Below are 24,430 nucleotides of genomic sequence, written 5' to 3' on the forward strand. Positions count from 1 at the left end.
TCTCTAGTCAGATGACACCAAAATGAAACTTTCTAAGTGTGTGCAGGAAAATGAACACTGTAAATCACCCTGGACACCCCTTCCCCATCGTAAAACATGGAGGTTCCAGTATCACCTGTCAGTATTGATGCACTGCACATATTCATAAAACGTTACACAACATTAGACATTATAAAACATTATGCAGCATTTTTGATGAAACTATGAACATTTAAAAGAGAATCAAAGCAAAAGTTCCACCCTTTTTTTAATATGTAGTATCTTTCAATCTTCAAACAAGTAAAAGTTTGAATTATCAGCAGATTTGAGCAATTTCATCTACACACACGTTAGCCATGTAGTCTGCTGTTAAAATTCCACCAAGACGTGATGCAAATACATCAGAATGTAGTGTTTGCATTCTTTCTGCAGGAATGCCTTCACCTTATCCAGATATTAATAACACAAAGCATGTGTGTGTTTGTGTTTATTCCTGCCGGGTTATTGTATTTAAAGAATATAGAGCTTCCTCTTCAGGATGGACTCAAGGGCCCAGGGCCACAAGCTTCTTCTCCTGGTGTCAGCGCTGCATTGTCCCCTAACCCCTGCGCTCGTACATCAACCGGAGAGCAAATGCTGTGCTCGCATCAGCCGTCAAAGTCCTGGCAACGTTCCTCTCCATCCTCCCAGCTCATATATCAGCGTCAACCCTAAAAAAGGCTCCGCTTGACAGAAAGATAAGGTCTGATTGTGAAGCTGTGTGGGCATGGGCATGCGGGGGTGTGTGTATGTGTGTGCGTGAGACAAAGTAAAATAGATTCCTTCCTGTCACCCAAAGGCCTCTTCCTTTCCCTCCCCGTCACACATACACAGGCCCATATCTGTGTGACACAGACCGTTTGCAGTTGTAAATCATACACACATCGATGATCGTCTGTACACACTCACTCACTCAAAAGTTAGATATGTGACAGGATAAAGTCACCAGGGGGCAGCAGAGTGTAATCTTTAGCCTCTCTCCCTGTTTGCCAGTTCTAGGTCACGTCTCCAGGGAGATTATTATTCAATTATTAAATGAAGATCGAACCTCTGTTCCCAGTGTCTCTGTCTCTCTCTTTCTCTCTCTTGCTGCTGTGTTTCTCGGCTCAGTTAAAACCCTTCCTGGATTTGTCTTTTTCTCAAAGCTCTTTGTTTTTTTTTATGTCTTTCTTTTAGTAACAAAGACAGTTAAAAACTCATCTTCTGCTCTCCACTCACCTTCCTTCACGTTCCCTCGTTATGTCATTTACTAACACTTTTTACTTTTTAAATATAACATTAGAAGAACAACAAAGTTTCTTTCATGTTTCCTGGAGACATAAACCAGGACAAAAAACCCCATAAAGAACAAAAGTGAGTTTCAGTCCACGAGGGAGGCGTGAATGCAAATTAAGAGAAAGAACTCTGAGAGCAGGAATGTAACAGACTTAAAAAGATACAGTTGGAATGTTTTATGCTCCCAAACAAAAGCAAGTTTACTGAGATGAAGGGATAATGGGGGGAGGGGGGCATCTGGGGGCATCATCCTGGAGCAATCTGAAAGTAAATGACTTTCCAAAGATAAAAGCTGGCTGTAGGATTCCCACTGTACATGCGATGTTGCACAATGCACAAAACAAACACTGTATTTCATGCAGTGAGATCTAAGGGGAATATTAAGTACACACTCACGTGGAAACAAATAAGTGCCCAATGAAATTTCATGTAAAACTCACATAAGAGTGCTTGAACAGCATAAAGCGAAGTAGTTTTATGTCAAGGGTAGTCAGAAAATAAGATGTGGTCAATTTAATAGTAAGATTAGATAACAGGGAGTATGCAGGACGGAGGAGGCGCATGAAAAATGTATTCAGACAATCATTTCAGATATCAAACCCTTAATCTTATCTGCGCAGGAAAATACATCTGCTACTATTATGAGCACAAGCATGTTTAAACAAAATGCTTCTCATGCATGCAAAAAGGAACTTTGGAATGACTGAGAGTAGAGCCTTATTTAATCTGTACAACTTAAACCAAATTACTTGTTTGTTTTCTATAAGAAAATGAACAAGATACAAACTGTAACCTGAATTTTTTTGCTGAGAAACAAATGAGTCTGTGGAGTTGAACAACAGTTGATACATCTTCTTATACGGTAAATTTTATACAGTAAAATTTAACATATAAATTTAATCGTAACCATATGGTAAAATTCTGGCAACCACAGCTGCCGGTATTTTACTGTAAATTAGCGTTGTTGTTTTTTCTTTTTCTTTACAGTGTAGTTGTAATAGTCTGGTAAAACTGTCATACTGTTCCTGCAATTTTCTCCATTCTACAGGGGAAAATTGTAAATATAATCATTTATGACTAAAACTCATTTCTAAATTATTTATTAGTGTCACATTGTTCCAATCTCTGCAATCATGTCTTTAGTTTTCGCTCTCATATTTTTCATGAAGAGCGATGGACTCATCAATTGGCCAGTTTTGTTGTGAATGACTGATGAGTGATTGGCACTTCAAACAATGGAAACTCAGTTTTTTTTCATGTTCAAAAATGCATCAAAGCTAAAAAAAAAAAAAAACAACACTTTTTAGCCTGTAAATGTTCTAAGCTCAATAGAAATAAATACGCAGATACATACTTTGCAAAGATATGGGGATATTCTTTACTTTCTGTTGAATTTAAAACTATTACCTCTATCAAGCACTGTGCAGCTACTTACTACTTGTTACTTTTAAGTGTTGAAATAAAAATGAGCTCAAGTAAATCTTGTTGCATGTTTTACAGTACTTAGAAAGGAGGTGGAAAACATCAGGTCAGACCTAAAGAAACATGGAAGTTAGTATCAGAGAGTTGATATTATCCTACCTCTTGCTCTTTGACTGCGACTGTGTATTTGATTATGTTCTATTAAATTGTGATTTTTTTTCACATTTTTAAAATCCCCACAAATTTTCTCTCTTTGAAGTGCCACCTGCCTAGTTAAAGCTGATAAGAGTCCAGTTCAATGAGTCGCCTCTTCAGCAGCACAACTCAGAGGAGCTGAACAGCCGTTTCCAAGAGCCAACACACACTTATATATAAACAGATCCTCCAGCGAGATGGAGAGATGGAAAGATCGGCAGGAGAGATGGAGGACTTATAAGATGAGACAAGGGGTAGTTGGGGTTAAAAAGCAGCAGAGTGTGGCCACTGGGGAGCAGAGAGAGATAGCAACAGCTAAGAGCAAGATCAAAGAAGGCCCGGATCAATGTCACTACTGTAAAAATCACATCAGTGAGGGTGTGAGGGGGAGACTTACAGAGGGCATGTTGCCGATATAAATCAGTCAGAGGCAATATAATGCCACAGAGTTGCCCCCTGCCTGCCTATTATCTGCCTCGCCTCTCGGAGTATCGTGCTTCAATAAAACACTTTGACAGAGAGCGCAAACAGCCCGTTTTGTAGAACGAGCTTCAAGGACTGCCTTACTTCTCCTGCTGTTCATTAAAAGGGGCTATTGGGGCTAAGATAGTATTGGAGGAAATTGCACATTCCCTACGGCATTAAAAAAAAGATACAACAGAATAATAAAAAGATTTTATTTATTTACTTATTTTTGAATTAAGGTGAGTTGTGTTATAATGAGAGGCAACGCCTAAATCTAGAAAAAAATCTGAAAACATATAGAAGGTACACCTTTTAAAGCAGCTTTCAATACTGGAATGAAAACAGAAAAATAACAGTGCACATCACAACTATCTGCAATTATGAGACTCAGCTACTATTATTGCAACAAATAATTGTACAGCCGCCTGTGTTGAGTATTAGCGTTGTGATCCTGGTCCTTCACTGAGATTTTTCCTTATATGACTTGTAAAAATGTCATATGTGAAACTAGTACAAATATTCTTAATAGTCAGTCATGATCTAAGGTTTTACCCAGAAAGTTAGCTCTTTCAGGTTCTTTTCCATTTGTAGAGCCGACGGTGGAGTGTACTGCTAAATATTTACTTGGTTCGTCAGATACGTGCAGTGTTGCACAACTGTATGTGTTTTCCAATTGATTTAGTAGCAATATGAAAAATTCCAAAAGTATTTGTAAAGCGTTTAGTTGAAAATGCAACAAATTATTTCATAATTCCACTTTTTAAAAGTTGTCATCTTTCTGCAGATACGTTCCAACACCATGTTGAAGGGGAGGCGATCGCTGCTCAACAACAGTGCCCGATAAGTGGGTTTATCCCAGTAGGTGATATTCAGACACTGAGGATTTACGTGTCTAAGTTTTTCTGTTTACTATTTCTATCTGCTGAGCACTTGGCCATCAAAGTACAACCCAACATGGGGTTGATTAGGCTGCAGTGGGTGTTTGAAGCTGTTTGACAGTCAGCAAACTACCAAAAAAGAAAGATAAAAATATAAATGCCAAGATAAAACAAGGTTACCGAAATCAAAGGAGGCACCGCAGATGGACATAAGGTTGGGACAGATTAAAAGTTGTCCAGTAGCGTAACAAAAAATTACCAATCAGGATTTTTAAAAGCCTCTCTGCCTCCTGGGGCCTAAAATCTTAATCGCATCTCAGTTTGGTACAGAGATGCGAACACTGTTGCGGGAGGACTCCAATCAGTCAGCGGAGCGGTAGGTATAATTGAATGGCTCCCCTGCTGAACGGAGACTCCCAGAGATTTGTAGCATCAATGAGGCTCTCATCAAACACAGACAGGAGTCTTCCTCACTGCATCCTGCTCCTCTTTTCTTTTCTCTCCTAAACCCCATTCATTCCCTCTGTTTCTGTTTGGTATTGCCTGACAGCAAGCATGTGGAGCTGATGAAAAACTTGCGTGTATACGTTTGTCTGACGCCGTGTAATGGTTGACTTGATTCTAAATCCTCCCCATTAAAATCAATATGTTTCTAGAGTCTGTCTTAACACAGCAGTATATGCTCCCTTCTCTACACACAAACCCACATTTTAACAAGCATATATAGCAGTCTAGCCCTGCGCAGCGTTGGTTCATCATCGGTAATTGATCAAAGTATTAGAGCTAACAGGGATTCTTGATTAGAGCCCTCACATATGATCCTATTAAATGGGCATCTTTTCTCTTCTCCGTCCTTTTCCCACATTTGCTTCACTTTTCTGCTCTTGCCTTACCGTTTGCACACTACTGTATTTCTACTTCCTCTCTCTTTCCTTTCTCTCTTATTCCTTCAGACGTCCTCTCAAAACCTCACGGCCCGCTTTATTGGCCCCTTTGATCGAGCTGTCCGGCTCCAAAGTGGAGCCACATTCAACAAGCATACTGTCCAGCACGATTATGCTCGGTAATAGGCATGTTCTCCTCGCACAGGCATCCATCACATGTGCTTTTATTGTGGGTTCCATTCTCGCACACGCAGATAGTTGGAAGGGAGGAAATGAGCATGAAGGGAAAAACAGATGGAGAAAGGCGAGGCCAAAACACATGCTCGACCAGAAGATGAAGGAAGGAGAATAGAGATGTCAGAATACATCAGGTCAAAGAAAATAAAGAACACCTGAATTTTGTGTTGGTCTGCAATTTGTTATCTCCTGGACAAAGATCTCTTGTGTTTCTCCAAATATCTGCTGGAGCCATTTCTTTAGTGTGGCTGTCAATGTCCCGACTGCTCCAATGACCATGGGCACTACTGTTGCTTTACAATGGCGCATATTTATATATAGATATATATATAAATATGTTTGTACAACATACCACAAAGGTGGACTAAATTTGCCAATTAGAAAATTGGCTGCACTGTATTTTAATTTGGAATATCAGAGTAAAGGAGGCGATATTTAAAGCATACTCGTCAAACTTTACTTAGTAGTATTTTTAAAAACGCTGGAAACTAAGCACTATTTTCCATTCACTTCAGTCATGCACTACTTTGTGTTTGTCTAGAACATAAAATCCCAATAGAGTACATAGAGGTTTGCAGTTGTGATGTGTGAAAATGCGTAAAACTTCAAATAGACATGAAAACCTTTGCAAGGCACTGTGTCGATCACTCAATATTTGCAAAACAAACCCGTCTTTCATTCCTCTTCTGCCACTTTGTTCCCATCAACCATCTGTGGGCTTCTATATCCCTCTGCTTCCCTGCATCTCCCTCAGTCTCTGTTCCCAAAGCCCTTACACGAGCAGCAGTGATCCCCTCAGACGCTCGGGACATCAGAGGTAAAGAAACGCACTGAAGAGAAAGAAAGCATACGTTCACTAAGCTTCTACATGATTGATGGTGATCCTCTCTGATGGCTTTGTATAGACTCAGCACTCAGTGAGACATTACCCTCTGACCCAGCTATTGATTCCTACATGCACTGTCCCAAACATACAACACTAGCCCTGACCCCTTTGTGCCCACAAATAAAAATAAAAAAAAACACATACTAACATCAGTACACTGCCCTACACATTGATCACTTGGAAGCGTACTGTGAAACCTGATCAATCGGCTGCATTACAATCATTGCCCCAGCCTGTTTGGGCTCACTTCCTGGCAAAATCACGTGGCAGTACGTGTGCCGCTGACTGATGTGTTTGGGCCGGCTTCTGGAGTCTTGGATATCAAGACCACTCCGGCGCAGGGATAAGCCTGTAGTCCCTACAACAGCAGCTTATTACTCAGATCCCTCTGCAGAGCCGTTTTACTGAGGGATCTGGGCTAAGAAACGGGGCTCGCCAGGTGGAGGGACAAGGCGCCATCAATCAAGCATACCTGGGTCATGGAGAATTTGCAAATACCTCTTTTTCTGCATGCACTTGTTTTAACCCACTTGAACTACAGGGTGGGTGGGATGATTCTGCCTCATAAAACATAAGCGCTCCTAAACCCCACTCACATGCCACTATATTAGGAACACCTGTTCAATTCCTTGCTAACCCAAATAGCAAATCAATTCTATCTATCTATCTATCTATCTGTCTGTCTGTCTGTCTGTCTGTCTGTCTGTCTGTCTGTCTGTTCTTTTCACCCGAAACAGAAAATAATTCAAGCAACAATTACAAAAAAGTTGGGAAGAATATCATCTCTGATAGCAGAGATGATATTCTCTGCTTCAAGCCTCGAAGCAGATGGGCTGCAGCAGGAGAAGACCACACAGGTTGCCATTTCCCACTGAGATAGATTTCATTTCAGGTCGAAGGCAACACGGAAACCTCATTTAGACATGAATCTAGGATGCGTTGAGTCATATCTGTGAGTCAGACCTGTGCTTTTACATTAACTCAAATCTGGTGTAACCTTGTCCTTACAATTAAAAAAGAAATGCAGGGTTCACAAAACTCAAAGTGTTCATTGGATTTAATGTTACATTTGTTATTTTTTCAGTTGTAATCCAATATGTGTACAACTATTTTTGTTTATTGGATTGCAAGAAATGAGAGAATAGTGGTAAAAATAACCAATTATAGTTGAGCTCAAAATTATTTGTACCTCTTGGCATTAGCATTTGTTTTATTGCTCAAATTTCAAGCAATGAATCTGCCTTCCATTTCATACATTTAAATATAAATACATAAAATCTAAAGGACATAAAAAGATTTAAAGCAAGAAAAAAAATCGTACTGGTAAAGTGTTCCTAATATTGTGGCCAGTGAATATATTTAACACCATGATCTGCTTGTTAGTGCCGTGCCCAACTGCGTAGCCGTATGTGGTCAAGTTTTCCGATATATTAGGAAAAACCTGGGGGACACTTTATGCAAGACAACAGCTCAGAGGAAACTGCAACTTTTATTTAACCCTCACACTAAATTAGAGTGCAGTTAAACACATGGCACATTTTTTTTCCTTTGTTGCTCTAAAGGAAGCAAAGAAAAGCAAAACCGAGGCGAGTGCCAACTAAGCTCCAGCCTAATGGGCTTTCAAGACAAAACCTCAGCTGGCTTTCAACATTAGTCTCTATGACGACCAAAGAAGTCCTCGATTTTAGCAGAAATAGAGGGGAAAGAACGAGGGTGGGGAGGACATCAGGGGTTTGTGCTAAAATACACCCCCCTTTACTTTAACATCCTCTTTCTCTCTAATGGCCAATTAAGCATTACTTATTATCATTCTGTATTATCACAAATCATCTGCTATTACTGTGCCAAAACATGTTTTAAAGCAAATTAAGGTGGGGAATTTTTAGTTTGGTTTTTTTTTTCGTTCCTTCTGGGTCCAAAAAGAGTAGGCTGAAAGCAGTGAGGTGGAGAAGAAGTGTTGCTAAATCTGTTTTACCGTACAACCAGTTTTATATGTTTCACTTGTCCTCCAGGGGAGACGTCCACAAAATGAAATATGGTCAGAAGAAAAGACTATGTTCTTTTTTTAAAAAAAAGGATCTCTAAAAATATTTCTTAATATTTGTATTTTCAAAAAGAGACAGAGAGAAACAATATTTAAGCAAGCGCTGCAATCGGTTAGGCTCAACACTAAAATACTGGCAAATAGTGCCATGAGATTAGAGGAAAGTGATAAATATCCTGTCTCTTAAATGTGAAATGTGCTATTTTCTTGAAACTGAAAATGGCATTAACTGCACATATACTCAACGTATTCATATATTCTCACAATATAGTCACATTTCATCACAGTGAGATTGTGAGGCAGATGCAGCATCCTGCTTCATGCATTGTAGGCAAACTGGAGGAAAGAGTTACTGTAAAGGTTTGCAACATGACTTAGGGACTTGTTTATACTGCAATGTCTTTGAATGTCAGTGTTTATTTTGGCTTTTAATTTGTATTTCCTTCTTTACCACCAAACATTAAGGGAGACGTTAAGTCTCACTTTTCAGGCTGATTCAGGGAGAAAAAATAATTACCAGAAGAATAAAGACAAGAAAAACATGTTAAGCTTGTTGTCACACACAGGAGTAGCTGGTCTACAAAAGCTGCTGAGTAATGTAGTCAGACCCCTCACACACAAGTACAAAAGAACAAGGCAACTAATAGTTTTGAAGAAAAAAGCTTTATATTAACAAAGAAATGGCCACATAGAATTAGTCTGACTTCTCTTGTGATATTATTAGTTTTGTTCTCTCTGAATATTATACTTTATTTGTATTCATTTGCTTCTGAAAGAAGAAAAGAGAAGCTTGAATCTGCTGTCATCGATCAAGCTACAATCAAACAAGGTGTGCAGCAAGAGCAGAAGGCATTTACTCAGTGACTTCCTCTTTTGCGATTGTATTCAGAAGGTAAAAATCTGAACTTTCACCTTCTATAAAGATTGTCCATATTTTGAAAGCCAGACAGAACATCTTAGACAGGACATATTTCAGTGATTCCTACAATTTACAACAATACTTAAAACAAAGTGACCAAATGATTTAATTAAACAAGTAAGACAGCCCAAAATACACAAAATTTGATATGGTTGAAAAATCACCTTATCCTAACGCAAAATCTTTTCATGAAAACAGTGTGATTTTTCTAAAATTGACATGTTTCTATTGAGCAAATTTATTTCCTAAGTCCATTTTGCGCAATTGGACATGTAGTCAGTGAAACACAGTTAGAGATATCTATTGCTATTGGATGGTTATGTGAAGAGAACAATAAATGTTATCACCGGTGAGCAGCAGCAACAGCTTCTCTTAGCTTTAGTATAAGAAAAAAGATGGACAGTGATGGCACACGCACACACACGTCTTTTAAGTGTTTAAATATGTCTGGGTAGTCTTGTCAGGCAGGAGATGACATTGAGCTCCAATGTTTCTATTAATGAACATTGACATCGAGAATTAATTAAAGGCATTCAAACATACTTGGTCACAAAGGCCTGAAATTAAAGCATGCTGATGGAGGCCCTTTGCTAATCTAAACAATGAGAGCTCAATTACCCGTTTAGGAAAAATTGAATCAATGGAGTGAAACAACGAGCGGAGGAAAACGAAAGCTTGCTCACCAGGAAACAATAATGATCAAGCTTACCTGATTGTGAGCTTTCTATTTTTATTCTTTGTCAAAGAGGAACATAAGAGACAAAGAGAGCATACTGATGTGTTTGCACAGAGAAAGCATGCAGGCCAAAGTGACAACACAAGCACAAGGCTTTGTCGGCTAATGAATGAGCAAACAAGTTTTTCAACCCCTAAATAAAAGTCAGCAAAGGCCTACAAATAAAACACAAAGTTGGAACTTGTGTAGCTTATGAAAGAACAGAACGACTGCCTGAATGTATCTATAGCATGTGGAGTCCGTACTTACAAATACATAGGCTTTGTTTCATTACACTCAGTCAGTTCTAGAGCCAGGTCCTCACTGTGCTGTGAAAAAAAGGATTTGATCCCCCATATATTTCTTCTCTGTGTAAAATAAGATCTTAATGTCAAAGATAACCTGAGAAAATACAAAACAACTTGGCCACTATGTTAAAAAGTGATTGCACCCATAACCTAAAAACTGGTTGTGCCACACTTGGCAGCCACAGCGACCATCAATCATTTGTTGTAATTGGCAATGAGTCTTTTAAAATGCTGTTATGGAGTTTTGGCCACTCTTCTTTGCAAATTTGTTTTAATTCCAATATTCTACCGGTGTTTCAAACACAAACAGTCTATTTAGGTTCATGGCACAACATTTTAAATAGTCATGCAAAACCCTTAATTTTGTGTGACCGAAGTGTGCTCATCTGTTTTGGAACAGCCAGGCATTAAGTGTTTTGGGATCTTTGGCCTTCTTCATGTTGTGCGGCAGGTTCTATCTAAGCAGTATCTTGGTTCTGTAGACCTGCCTATGAGTCAGGCCAAGGTGTGGCTAGAGAAGGTGAGCTAATATAAAAAAAAAACTGTGATTATTCACAGGTTAATCAAGACTTAATAAGCAGCCAAAATGTATTTTTCACCCGGGGTAAGATTGTTTTGTATAGTTTTTATTCTTTTGTTTCTTTTCCACTTTTTGCCCTCATATATTTATCAAGGTTTTTTTGGAAAGCAGGTATGACAGAGACAACATAAAATGAAGTACCATAAACAGTGTACTAAATACAGACAAACCAAACAGTAACTAAAAAAAGAGACTATAAAACTGAAAGGTAACTGAAAAAACAAACAGCAGGATAAATAAAAAGAAAAGCAAATCCTGAATACATGCTAAAGTTTGAGATACTCTCAATATGAGACTCAGTATCTTTTGTCTTTCCAAAAAATAAAATAAAATTTGCAAATTGCCTCTTGCGTTTAATCAGGCTGTCTTTGCCTGATATTAAAATGTATTTCTTGACATAAAACATTTAACTGTTACAAAAATAAATCAAAACAGAAGAAATCAGTAAAGAGAAATATATTTTTGAGAGTACTGTAGCTCTCCCATGCAAAAACTTTAAGAGTACAAATGCAGGGTCTAATGAAAATATAAACCTGTGACGGCAGAGCAGCAGAAATATTAATGTAAAAAACAGAGACAGAGTTTGAAGGGATTACAAACGGAGAAGGATCTTGATTTGTTGGCATGTCAGGGGGTGTTTGTGTCAGTGCTTGATGATGTGGTCGACTCTCTCCACTGAACATGAGCAGTCTGTCAAAGTATCAGAGTATCAGTAAAACATCCCTCCTCTCATGTCCCACCCATCCACCCTGCCCCCACTATCAGCCATTCTCTTATGTCTCCTCATGCTTATCAGCATCCTTCCATCTGTCCAACTTTTACTTTCTCATTTCTGGTCCAATCTTTGACGGTCCTCTCCTAAGAGACATATTCCTCTGCCAGCTGTCAATCTGTCACTCCTTCCTTCTCACTGTCCTGTTTCTTTATACGCCAACAACTTGTCAATTATCATATAACTCCAAAAAAGGTGCGTTCATTTGCAGAGGAGATCATATTTTAGAGCACACGGCAACACGTGTTGCAAATAAAATAGATGTTTTATGTGTATTGAGATGCATGAATATCAAGGACACTGTATATGATTTGTCCTTTTGATGTAAGGTGTAAGTTGTTGAAAGTTATGTAAAATATTTCAAATTGGAAGCTTTTAGTGGGAATCAATATTTGTGGGAATTAACTGAAAGAGGGCGTGATTTTAAAAAATGCATCATATTTAATATGAGCATTTTGTTTTGTCATTTGCCGATATTCAACATAGTATAAACGACAACATTACAATTTAACACATTATATGTGTACTGCAGCTACACATATTACACATATACATATTTAATAAATTCATCTTTAGTTTCCAGTGAAACTAAATAAGGCAGCTCTGTAATCTGGTATTTGTTTGACAATTCTAATTTGTTTTGTTTTTTTTGTTTTTTTATCACAACAAGTTGGAAAGCTGTGATTGGCTTAACTCTGAGCTAAAGTGCAGCTCTTTGGTGTAAATAATATTTCAACACACATACACTCATGACAGCAATGAGCAGGAGGGCACCTGGGTCCATTATAAAGCAGATAGCTTTAAACAGAATTATAGTTTATTGGTGTTAAGGTGTCTTTTAGAAATGTGCTGTATTTATTTGTATTCTGGCATTTACTGGAAAAAAGGGGGGGAGAAAGGAGGAAAGCTGTGGGATGTGCATTTGAGGCCTCATAAAGTCTTCCCACGTCCCAGTGCAACATCCTGGCCATATAAGCAATGCCTGCTCCGCTCAGCTTTGCTGCTGGAATATGAAATATGCATGGCCCATAAAGAGCATATGGACCATCCATCTCAATATCCGCTACAGCGAACCATCAAAAAGATCATTAAACCGAACACACACTCGCCTGCTCGCACACACACAAGTACACACCAAATGGCACATAAACATGCACTCCCACGTCGTGCATAATGGTTTATCAGTTTTCAGCACCAACTTTTTGCTGACAGCGTGCACGCAGTGAAAAGCAAAGGCATGCACACGCTCATTTAGGAGATAGGAGGGGATGTGACATTAGTTTAAGTAAACTAGCACACCGCAGAATTTTTCCGTTCATTTTGACACGTTAACAGCTGCCGCGTCAGAATTGTCTTTGTAAAGAAAAATAGTCCCTGTTTCTGTCTGTCTTACATACAAACACCCTCTAACCTGTCACTTTTGATATTGTTTTCACCACACCTCTGTTAAGCTCTGTCAATATCAGGTCTTCTGGCCATCCACTGCCGGGAATTCACATTTAACATTGGGAGAAGAGACAAAGGCAGATAAACAAAGTGCTTAGATTTAAAAAAAAAATGTTAAAGAACTCTCAACAAATTAGGAGAACAATAGAAAACAAAAGGTGATTATTGATAAGGGAGACGGAGATGAACTAAAAAAATAAATAAATCTAGGAGGAGAGAGTAAGTTCTCATTCAGATTTTGAAGGAAATGACCACTGAGTGAGTATCTTTGCATCCAAATCTGCCCTCTGTCCTCTTTCATCGCCTCTCTTTTACCACCCTATCTCTGTAATCTTTTCCTACAGCAGGTGTCAGCGAAGAGCCTGACACTAAGTCAGCGTCATATTCTATCATCCATGCAGACAGAAACGGAGGTGTGCACAAACAGGACAGCTACAAAATGACTTTCCTTTTTATCTCATCTCTCCGCTCTTTCTGCTGGTCTTCATTTCTTCTCTCCATCTCACTTTGCCAAAAAGTTGTCAGCTAAGGTGCTCCTATGACATCAGTCTGCTAATGGGTGCCGCATTCTCGTTACTTTACGTGCCAACTTTAAAAGGCTGTTTCTTTTTATGTGTAAGAATGATGCCGGGCGGGACGGTGTATGGTGTAGAGGTAGAGCGGCCGCCCCATTAGTCCTCCATATAGCTGATCAGAGTTTGATTCCCAAATCTGGACCCTTTGCTGCATCTCCTTCCCCCCTATACTTTATGCTTGTTTCCTGTCTTGTCTGCTGCAAATAAAAACCACTAACACCAGAAAAGCCTTAAAAAATCATGCCAGACAAAGAGAAGGAGGCGTCTCTGTGCGTGTGTGTGTGTGTGTGGGTGTGTGTGTGTGTGGGTGTGTGTTTGCGTGGGTGTGCGTGTGTGTGTGTGTCTGCATTCCTGTGCCAATACTGTTTCTGCTGTCAAACTTCACCTGAAAGTAAAATTAAATAAGATTGTTTGGATGTTGATGCTTCTGTAGAGGTAAAACCATTAGAGGAAGCATTATTTGTAATTTAAACTCTCATTAGACAACATGTAATAACCTTTTCCTTCTGGTAGAAGATGGACTGCATCTAGCATCCCATGTGCTCATTCAGTGAATTAATAAGTGTAGTTGAAAACACTAAATGCTGGACACATGAAAGAGAAACTGATGCCTAAATCTATATTCTTTTTAATTTGGTTAAGAATTATCTGATCACTTGCAGGCACTGACAAACATTTGAAATTTAATTCCCAGGTAGTTAGATGTTACTTCCATTTAAAATAAATAAAGCAAGAACTTGATGTCGTAGTGAAAAGTTATGTATTCCATCCAGACATACTTCAAAGATATGATAGGATGTAATCTGCTACATGCCCACAAATAAAAGCTTTGTAACACATTTTATGTAATATGCCAACATGTGGGGAGATGGGAAACAGTGTGACAGCAACTTAGGAGATCTTGTATAAAATTCTATAACTAAAATTGTAACATATTCTTCACAAATGCAAATCTCTGGTAAGTGCTTTTGTATTATAAGCAAAAGAGAGACTCCTATTCATAAGTTGTTAGGAAAGCAAAGACTAGAACAGAAAATTTGTAACAGTATCCATGTTATCAACATAGTAACAAATCCCTAACCATTCTAGTTTATAAACTAAATCAAACTTTTACTCTAAGAAGCCTAGAGGCCCAAAACACTTCCTCCCACTTTTAAACTCGATTTCTCTTCTTCCCACCTGGGGATACTCTGCTCCTCAAGCATATGAACATTGTCAAAATGTAAATGCAGCAAGAGTTTGGAACCGCCACTGGTGTGCCGCTGCCTCCTGGTTGCATATTTAAAAATATCTCTTTTGAAACCACGTTTTAGCCACTCACCTCGGCTGCTGAGGAGCTCTTTTGATAAACCGACTCCCTGTCTTGTTAGCAGCTCTTTGATTCAGCCAATTTCAGGAATACGAAAAGATGTCGGTACGTCTTGAGAGACCATTGAGCATTTGTACACGGATGTTTGTGCATGTGCATCTAGTTAAGCACTGCACATGAGAGGATAAACTTGCTTAAGAATACAAATAGGCAAGCCTTATATCACACAAAAAAACATAGTAAGTGCAAGGGAAAATTGACTGAGAAATGAATCGTTGGTGTTTGCTTTTAGACATATTTGTTCCCTCTGGCAAGGACTTCTCTCTCTCACCCACTGTCATCCCTCACCATCAAATACTCTCTATCCAAGTCTTTTCTGCCTCTGCTTGGCATCACCTGTTCCTCTCATCTCCTGCACCTCTGTCTTGCCTGTCTTCCTGTCTGCTACTGCCAATCTATCCACCGTGGTGGAAAGTTGTAATCCCCTCTTTCTCTTTGGCGGTTTACTTCCTTCTCTATCTTAGTAATTATCTCTCTGCTCTGTCCCCTTGTCGCAGCCTCCCCCCAACCCTGTCATCCATCTATCTGCCTCTATGTAAAATATCTCCATCTGCTACCACTTTCATAATCCATTTCTCATTCCACACCCTTCCTTATCTCATTGAGCTGACCCCTTCATCTTTCCCCTCCTTCCAACCATCTTTCCATCCCTCCTCCTGGTTGTGCGCTGATTGAAATTCAAACCCGAGCTTTGCCGGCAGCTCGTGCGGTCAGCGATTTGCTTACTGCACGTTCCCATTCAAGTCTGCAGAGGTTGGGAGCAATCTGGTGTTGGGTGTTAAGAGAGAAGATAAAGCCACATCAGAAGCCACGGTAACAGAGTCTACCGCCCATTATTTTGCTATAATGTTTATCATTATCCCTGAGCTAACACCACCAGCGGTTAGTCAGAACTCACATTTCTGTCTGAACTCTCAACTAAGTTTGTTTCTCTCCTAAATTAAGCACCGCATTCTCCTTATCAGTCTACTATTTGTTTCTTTTGTCATCTATTGAAGAACCAGAACAAGAGAACATTAGTAATGTAGTGATAAGAATAAGTTAAGTTAAAAACTGAAAGCAACTGGAAACGTTGGGCATTGAAGGTAAGAGATGGGCAAAATAATCAATACTTTCAATTTCACCCCCACTTAACATTTAATTGACTTGACTCATGCACCAAAGAGTTACGTTACTCTTTGGTGCATGCAAAGGAAAGGCAAAGTCCCAAACAAGAATTCTATACAAAATGAATGCATCCTCTGTTTAAAGGTCTGTCTCAAATGTCATTTCCTCAGTGTTTTAGGTCCTTATTTGGCCTGTAGAAATAAGTTTTAAGAGCCACGATTTTTGATCTGCCAGCAATTCAGGTAGAGCAACATACAAATTCCATACTTTTCCAGGTTATGTATGCACTGACTCCCTTATTAGCCTCATTAGCATTAAACATTACACATTTAAAGTCATTGGCTATTTTGTAAAACTGATCAACTGATTGATGGGGAGTATAGCTTTTATATTTGTAGATATTTGTGTTAACCTACTCTTGGATGACAAGAAATAAAATTTCATATTGTGTACGCTGGGCTGCACAGTGGAATAATCCACGTGCACGTAAGCCTTACGTGCTTACGTAAGGTAACGTAAGCACTGTTGCCTTACGTCAAAAAGGTTATGGGTTCAAATCCTGGCCTGGGGTCTTTCTGCATAGAGTTTGCATGTTCTCCCTGCATGTATAGATTATCTCTAAGAGGTCTGACTTCCTCCTATAGTCAAACAACATAACTTTTAGGTAAATTAGTCTCTAGGTCGGGTGTGAGTATATGTGTGTAGGGTTGTTTGTCCTTTGTTGCCCTGTGATGGACCGGCAACCTGTTCACCCTGAACTCTGCCTCCCACCCAATGAATGGTGGAAACTAGATCCAAAGCAAAAAATTCAAAGTAGCTATGTATAGGAATAAGTCATAAACATTTTTTAGACATGTTAAAGATTACTCACATGATTCTCAGTGTAAAAAGACTTTAAACTGAGGCTTTAAAGTCCATAAAACAATCAGAACGCAGCTTGGCTGATTTTTATGTATTTGTCCAGAAGCTCAAAGAAGAAAATATTTTCTTTTTAACATGTGCAAGCAGAAGACAGGTTCCACACACGTTAATTTGTGTCACAGCTGTCTTTTATAAGCTTTGGTGTTTGTAGGGGTGTGTGTGTGAGAGAAAGTATCAGTTATTTTCATGTATTTGTGTACTTTGTGTGTGTGTGTTTGTGTGTGTCAACCATTAGGCTTTCTTGTGCAGGACAGCTGCTTCAAAGATGGCAGCGTGAGCTTTGTCTTTCACTTAAATCAAAGTGATTCCCCACAGCTCAGCCTGCCAGACAAAACCAGCGTCATCCAACACTGGGCTCAAAGCCTGGCTCAATCGGACAACGAGACAAACAGTGAGAGAAAGAGGGAGGGAGAGAAAGAAAGAGAAGGATGGAGACCCGTGGGTGAGAGGCCACAGAGGTCTGTTTCTGTCTCTGGTGCAATGTGATGAAACCGGCAGGCAGCCAATCAGACATGACGACAAGCCAACCGGGGAATAACCTGCAGGTCAGTAAACACACACTTACACACACGCCTACAATCAACAACGGCTGCTTGTTTTAATCACAGCTTTGTTCTTTAAGGTCCAGGCACACTTTTCTTCATATCAAGTGTTGCACGTTAGAAGGTAATTGGATTGGCTGTAATTGGTTGTGGTCTGCTGATTCGAGCAGCAAATGCTGGCTTTGCATAAACACACAAATTGAAGGCCTGTTTATTTTGTGTGTCAACGTGTGCACTGATCTATGTTGGTGTATTGAGGTTGGTGCCAACCTTAAGCCTGCGTTGTGCACAGTGGACCGAAACACACGTCCTCAAACGAAAAAAAGATAGTGGCATAAAAAAACGAGTGGGAAAGGTTAGATTGGTCAGAGTAAAACAAAACAAAACATGAGATCAGATAAGTCAAAGAGAAAGTGAAGAGCAAAGTGAAGACAGTGCTTATGGAGGCATAACATGTATCTGAGGTAACATATGAGCATGCATTTGTGTTGGTATCATGCCCTGTGTGAGGCGAGCCTGCAAGCAATATATAACAGAGAACAGACTCTAACAGTAGAATAAAATAATGTCAGTCAAAGATGTGCATTTTCAAGTCAAATATGCCACAGAAAGGTTTTATGACCTGTAGATGTAAATTCTACTTATGCTTATTTTCCAACTGCCTCACTCAATATTAAGAGTGAAATAGAACAAGGCAACATTTGTTCGGCTAATTGGAGATGTTGGAGGACCTGGAGTGGGTTGTTTGATGAACTGCAGCACCCAAATGAAGGATATTGTCGAAAGGTGAGCATAAAGCATCTGGATTACATCAGAAAACACTAGAGGTGACTGTTTTAAAATTGTAATGGCTCAGGTGTTTTGGGCACAGACAAAAGCATCCAACACTAATTTAAGAATTGTTTTCCGACAATATTGTGGTGATTCATACATTCATACAACAGAAGAAGAAAATTACTTCATACAAATACTCTCCAAATCATTCCACATCAGTGCATGCGAGTCAGAAGTCATGGATGACTCCAGGTTGCTTTCTGTAGCACCGAGGCCAAACATGTGCTGCCACTGGATAATAAACTACCACAATCTCACCACAGTGTCCATTCTGAAAACAGTCGGCAACTACTGAGAATCTGTCACATTAAATGAGGATGATTTTTTGACGCACCCCGTTCAGATTTATTTTTAGTGTTGTGGAGCAATCTTGGTCCAGTACAGATGTGGCTTTAAGTGAGATGTTTTACATCAGTAGAAAATGTGCTTATTGTACTATAAATGTGTTCATCTATATGTACACACTCATCATTACTTGGATTTAAAGGCTGAAAAAAAAGCAAAAAACTTCTGCTGGGTTTAAACAACACATATCTCTCGACCACCTACTGAACAGAACTGTGCTGAGTCAGCCTTCATGTCTCAGAGTCCCTTTATTACCTCCATGTCTCTTGAATCTTCTTTTCATCTTATTTACTTTCCTGCCATCCTCACTCTTCCCATCCTCCCCAGTCACCCCACGGCTCCCTCTATATGCAGTTGAGAAGGAGCAGTGATATGATGTCAGTCTTCTGCGAAGGAATCTGTGCCTTTAAGATCTAAATATATCTCACTTCTCTACATCAAACATTCTGATTTACAAAAAATGTTAATCCACAATATTTTCCATGTTAAGTGATTACAGTGAACAAGTGCTAATTTTACATAATCCATGGCGCAAACCTGAGAGGGACAGCTGAACATTTCAGAATGTGTTTCAGCTTTGCTTTGTTTTCTGCATGCATGAGCAAGTAAAATGTCAAAAACACAAGCAGACGGAGAAAGTCTGGACTAAATGGGAAAAGGGTGACAGACAGGAGGGCAGAGCTGGACTGAGTTAGGAGACCGAGGGTGCACACTTTTGTCTGTTCATGTTCAAAACCTTTCAATCATGATTGTGCAAAGACTTCCTACATTGACTAGCAATGGATAAACCAAACTCATTCATATGGCATTAAACTACAGGTAAGCTATAACAATAAATTTTAGCAGGTTTGAAACTACAACTTTTTAAAATCTTGAAACTTGATATAACAAGCTCAAGTCAACTTTAAAAAACTGCTCCTTTACTTTGGGTTTATTAATGTGAGTAATGCTAACATTTCAGAGACACATAGTGGTGATAAACATTTTAAAAAATGTATTCTGGCTTTTTATGTAATTTAAAGACTTTTTCAAAATGATTTTTCAGTGTTATCTGAATGTTAGTTTTAGAGACATACAAGTTTTGAGTGGAATTAAGCATCATCTCGGAATTAAACTGTCCAAAAACACTCCATGAAGAGAAAATGAAAACCTGAAGCTAAACCTAAAAATCCTCTCTCTGTCTCTTATCACTCCCGCTCTGTAAAGGTTTAACACACTTGATTGCTTTCTATGCAGCTGTACCATGAATACGATCACAGAGGTTTTACACTGCATTAGTGTTTGATTTGAAGCAAATAAAATTTACTTTAGATAAAAACACTAACCGAGTGAACGCATTTAAAATTACATGCTCCCTTTTAGCATTTCTAAAATTCTCTTTTCAGATACAAGCACCATTTCCAAACAGATGCCTCTTTGAGGCGAAAAATACATGTGTAATCGACTGCTTGTAATGTTTTTCTGCAACGTCACATTCACTGTGCTCCCTTCTCAAACATTGACTCAGATTTTATCTCAAAAGGAAATACTTAGAGAAGAGATTCAAGCTTTACATCAAGATTGTTGTTATATGCAAGATAACCTTGCAATGTGCAGCGCTCTACATCTTGCTACCAGTCTTCTGATGCTCCTCTTAAAAGAAACAATAATTAGCTTCTTATTCAAACTGACTGATTACATTCTATGACTGAATTAGAGGTCTCCGAGGTTTTCTGTGCCATTTGTAATTAAATGGAACTAATGAGCCTTAGAGGTAAGGCGAGACATACTTGAAATTGCCTTTAACCATGCATGTTAAAACGAAATTAACAATAAAGGGATCAAAAATGTAAAACATGAGTAGAAACCTTCAGGCAACCGTCAAGTGTCTTACATCAAAACATTGTTTGGAGAGTGAAAAGATCATTATGCTGATTGATCATTACTAAGAGTTCACTGGGCTCTGTGTAAGATGATTGTCTTCTCTAGAAAGTGTATATCTGTACAGCACAGTTCTTCCTTTTTAGATTGCATGAGTAGCTCTTCCTGAAGATGTAGATATTCTGTACATATATGCTATGCTATATGCTATGCTATATACTGTATATATATACAGTATATATAATCAACTATCCAAGCAGTAACTAGAATATACACTTATTTAATCTATAAATAAAAATAATATGGTTTTTATTTCTTCCTTAATTAAATTAACTTTAATGCTATTTTAATAATCCCCAAGGGGAAATCACATAACAAATTAAGGAAGCAATTAGTGAAAACAGAAGAACTATTAGAAAGTTAGCAAAGTTATCTTAGGCAAAGGAATATTGCTGAAATGAATGATAAATCCTATAACCTTCAACCTGCTTTGTTTTTTGGTATTTATTAAGTATTTAAGGTATCTAAGGAGGATTATTAAGTGGAACCAGTTAACACAGAAATAAGCATGGCAGAGGTATCCCAGAACAGGGGAGTGAAAACTCTGGTGTGGGATGGGAAGTACAATCTATCTATCATAGATTGCATATGATTGCATAACAATCTATTGCATATGAAAGATAAAAACTCAACAAGCTCCTTCAGTTGCACCTTAATAGAGCTCATTCAGCCGAGCAGCATGCCGGAGCAATGTCAACTTCTCATTCAAAAGTTATTGAAATACTTGCTATGAAGGCAAATATGTGGTGACAGAAAAGCAGAGTGAATACGCAGAAAAATTGTAACATTCTGGTCCAGCCCACCGGAATGGAATGACTGAATTATCTCCACAGCATGTAGTCAACATCCACATAGTACTGCTATTATTTTTTTCATTTTCTTTAACTTAGAAAGTATTCCAACATCAGTTCTTTTGTCTATTATTTTGTGTATATACTGTCTTCTCAAACCCACCATCAGACATGGCAGAAGGCAGAACATACTGAGCCAGGTTCTGCTGTCTCTACATGCATGCTCAGTATGAGGGGTTGCTATAAAGTAAAGGACACAAAGCAAACGATTGCCTCCTGTCTCTACATGCTCATTCAGGAGGATTGAATGCTGCAAGTCAATGACTGGGTGGAATGTGCTTTTTAACTGGCTCATCTCTGACTACTTTTGACAAAAGAGACAATTTATTATGAAAAATGGAGGCATTATCTGCAATTAAGGTACTTACTGCCCATAACCTCTGCTTACAATCCCCAAAAATATTGAACGTTTACCATTTTCTTCCAATCAGTCCTTTTAAATGGTCAGTCTTATCCAGCCACATAGTACCATTTCATAATACAATCAATCAACTATGCTACCCACAATTGCATGAAAGAATCAAGGCTATACTCCAGGTATGTATGTTTTTGATGAGGGAATAATATGTAAAGCTCAAATAGTCAATTTTACTTAATAATGTCCCTTTAAGCTTAATTTCTGGCAGCCTTCCAGGCAATCAACTTCAAGGATATTGGGGTTAAGCAGTATTTTTTTAATTTACTGAGAACAGATCAGTCTTTTCCCCTCTTTATTTCAAGAATTCGGTATTAGCATTACTCAGAATTTGAGTTAAAAAGTGATGAAAAAGGATTACGTGTTCTGCCGCTCTATGCTGGGGTGGCACTCATTAGCAGGAGATATTAATAGTCGGGGTCGGAGCTTTGTGTCAGATACACTGACTATCTGTCTGCCTTCCTCTGCCGCCTTTTCATTCAGGATTTTTGTTGCTTTTCCAACAAAAATCCTTGTTCTTGTTTTGACAAGATCAAGCCCATGCCTACTACGACTCATTTATACCTCCTCTTTCAACATTTTCTGTATTTCACAGAAATACACACTTTCCATCTCTTTACTCACACACAATTGTCCTCACTACAGGGCCAAACCACTTCCCTGCGGCGTTGTCTATCTAATCCTGTTTTCCATCATTTCCTGCTCTTTTTTTCTCACAATAAATCCTCAAGCCAACCTCCCCATCGGTCACCATACATCATTTAATAACATACTCGCACCAAATCCAAATCACAAATCATCTTTTACGATTTTTCTCCCCTGAATTCATTCTCCTTTGATACAAATATATTTCCAACAACAGTTTTTATTTGGTTTTTTTTTTCATCTTTCCAAATCCAGATTAGGACTGATTTCTGCAAATAAATAAGTGATTGTTGTTTTGTAGTAAGGAATGCAGAACTGATTAACAAAGCTGTTTATGTTCTATGTGCTGTTCAGGGTAAAGATTTTTTTTTTCTGTTCCCTCTGACCATCTACAAATGTTCCACATCTGTATGTCGGCTGTGAATTTATGGAGCCACGCATAAGGAAACACATGTTAACTGAATCAGATGTCAAGCAACCTTTACCTGAACTTCTGACGAGACTATGATGTTTGATAGAGACTGTTTGTCAAGTGACAAGGTAAGATTCACAGTAAAAGTGGCACCAAAGATATAATGTATTACATGGCTTTCACCAAACAGAAGAATACAAGATCCTTTACAAAACAGACACATCTTACAAAAAAACATAAAGATTTTCACAGATGGACGGACGGATTGACTCCACTCAACAAGCTGATCATTACAGAAGCATGCAAGTTAGGACCTCGTGACACTCAGAATATAAAGCGTCTTTCTTTGTAAAGCTCTTTCTAAGAACTTTACTAAACTATTAAATTATTGATCAAGAAATTTTACTGAATTTTTTTAAATTTTAGGCAGCAACTATATAATTAGATAATTTTTAAATCTAAAAAATCCTTACTTTATAAAATGTGTGATTTTGATATTTTGAATTAAACTAGTGAGAAAAACTATAAAGATCTTCACTGAAAGGCAGTAATTTTCTACCTAAGATTTCTTTTTTATATAATAAATTATTTTTAAAGGTTTATTGGCTCTAGTGGCCTTTATTTGATAGTTAATTGATTGGAAAGTGGGTCATGAGAGAAGGGGAAGACATGCGGCAAAGGTCACCAGGCCGGGAATCAAACCTGCGACAGCCGCGTCGAGGACTAAGGCCTCCATATGTGGGTTGTGCTTGACCCCTGCGCCACCACAGCACATCCCTACCTAAGATTCATTTTAAAAATATTATTAGATATTATCTGTCTTTGTGTGTTACCCAAGTCATTTTGAGGTTACAGTTCATGTTCAACTAAATAACCGGCTAAATAAACATAGTTTTTTTAGTTCTTAAAGCACTATCTATGCATGAAAAGTAGCTATGTAATTTTTTATAATGAATTGATGACACTTTACTGTAAAAAATTAGGGTGATATACAGGTGCAGACACTATTGCCATCTATTGCTTACAGTTTGGAAGCATATTTAATAAGATGGAATTTCTCATCACCAGCATCACCGGCCATAAGACCTTACATAAAAATTATATTTGTATCTTTGGACAGAAAGATTAGGAAACCCCTGCCTGAAAAGGCCATCCAAACTTGTTTCAATAGATTCACTACAACAAACAAAAAATCAGTTTGTTGTCTAACTCTGCTCATATGGTATTCTGGAGGAAAAAAAATGCTAGGTGAAAACCAGGGACCCATCATTTGTAAGCTCACAAGCCCCCACCGAGAGCCTGAGATACATGACCCATAAAGAAACACTTGAAATTCAGGTTTGACTGCACACCACTACAGGAGGATTATGCACAGCGAAGAGCAGACGGTTATATTTGAGCCCTATAGCAGGAATGAAAACAAAGAGCAGAGATGTGTTGTGCAAATGGA

General features: G+C 38.5%; 1 protein-coding gene across 4 annotated transcripts in view; it reads right to left on the reverse strand.

Moving 5' to 3' along the window:
* Positions 1 to 24,430, reverse strand: part of efna3b (ephrin-A3b) — a 71,197-nt gene that overhangs the window by 16,180 nt on the left and 30,587 nt on the right. The gene's annotated exons all lie outside the window — the stretch shown is intronic.

The sequence above is a fragment of the Xiphophorus hellerii genome, chromosome 3 (genome assembly GCF_003331165.1).
Source record: "Xiphophorus hellerii strain 12219 chromosome 3, Xiphophorus_hellerii-4.1, whole genome shotgun sequence".
Taxonomy (NCBI): Eukaryota; Metazoa; Chordata; class Actinopteri; order Cyprinodontiformes; family Poeciliidae; genus Xiphophorus; species Xiphophorus hellerii.